The 1,538-nt window shown below is 40.4% G+C and overlaps 1 non-coding gene across 1 annotated transcript; it reads left to right on the top strand.

The window, feature by feature from the left end:
* The first annotated feature begins 294 nt into the window (after positions 1 to 294).
* Positions 295 to 398, top strand: LOC127745273 (small nucleolar RNA R71). Its single transcript, XR_008006470.1, has one exon. It is a non-coding gene; the product is annotated as a small nucleolar RNA R71 (small nucleolar RNA).
* The last annotated feature ends 1,140 nt before the right edge of the window (positions 399 to 1,538 follow it).

Raw genomic sequence — 1,538 nt, 5'->3', positions numbered from 1 at the left:
ACTGCTGGGACTTGGTTTTCTTCCACCTTCTTAGTAAGATCTACTAGCTGCTTAGTGATCATCTTATTTTGAGCCAGCAATGCATCCATGTGGTTTAGCTCCATTACTCCTCGAGTGTTGTTTCTTTTAGAAGCATAGAAGTAGTCATTCTCAGCGACAGTCTCAATGACATCTATGGCTTCTTCAATGGTTTTCTTCTTGTTTAGAGAGCCCCCTGATGAATGGTCCACGACCTTTTTTGACTCATAAGAAAGACCTTCATAGAAGATGTGTAGTTGAACCCATTCATTGAACATGCCTGGTGAGCATCTTCTTATTAAGTCCTTAAACCTCTCCCGTGCCTCATAGAGGGTTTCACCATCTTGTTGCCTGAAGGTTTGTACCTCAGCTCTTAGCCTGTTGATTCTTTGAGGAGGGTAGAATCTTGCCAAAAATTTGTTCACCACGTCTTCCCAATTCGTTAAGCTCTCCTTCGGAAAGGATTCCAGCCATTTAGATGCTTTGTCCCTGAGTGAGAATGGGAACAAAAGCAATCTATAGACATCCGAATGAACACCATTAGACTTCACGGTGTCACATATTCTCAGGAAGGTGGTTAGATGTTGATTGGGGTCTTCTTGGGCACTTCCTCCAAATGAACAGTTGTTCTGAACAAGGGTGATGAGCTGGGATTTTAATTCAAAGTTGTTGGCATGTATGGTGGGCTTTTGGATGCTGCTTCCACAATTTCCTGGGTTGGGATTGATGTAAGAGCCTAATACTCTTCTTTCCTGCCCAGCATGATTCACAAGGCCTTCTCTGGCATGGTTGTGAGCTTCTTCTTCATGGTTGTTTTCCATGTTCTCCTCCATGTTTGTTTCAAAGTACTCTTCCTCTTCCTCAGCACCAACAACTCTTTTTCCTCTTGCTTCCCTCCTTAATCTAAAGAGGGTCCTCTCTGGTTCGAAATCAAAGGAAGTTGAAGCCCCGCTTCTTCTCCCTGTCATACAACTAACAGAGCACACAACAAGAAATAAAATGGAGTGATTATTTTTGATAGAGTGATTGTTAGTGTGAGTGGTGCAAATTATCAAACAGTTAGTGGGTTAGTGAGCAAAATTATAAGTAAATTCAAAGAAAAAGAAAACAACGAGGGGATATGGGATGAGGAAGAAAACTAATTGAAACTAAGAGTAAATGACTAGGCAAATTAATCAATAAAAAGAAAATGCTCAATCTAGTGAACTTCCAACTTAATCATTGTCGATACAAAATCAATCCCCGGCAACGGCGCCATAAACTTGATGCACGGAAACTTGTCTCTCAACAAATTTCCCTTCGGCAAGTATACTGAATTATCGTCAAGTAAAAACTAACAATAGAGTGAGGTCGAATCCCACAGGGATTGATTGGTCAAGCAACTTTAGTTGCAAGAGTGTGCTAGTTGAGCTAAATAGAATGTAGTTGAGATTTACAGGAAATTAAATGGCAGGAAAGTAAATTGTAGAAAATAAAGTGCAGAATCTTAAATGGGGATTTGGGAAGATGAACATGGAAAT

This window comes from Arachis duranensis, chromosome 2 (genome assembly GCF_000817695.3).
Source record: "Arachis duranensis cultivar V14167 chromosome 2, aradu.V14167.gnm2.J7QH, whole genome shotgun sequence".
Taxonomy (NCBI): domain Eukaryota; kingdom Viridiplantae; phylum Streptophyta; class Magnoliopsida; order Fabales; family Fabaceae; genus Arachis; species Arachis duranensis.
This window is presented reverse-complemented; position numbering and strand designations above follow the sequence as displayed.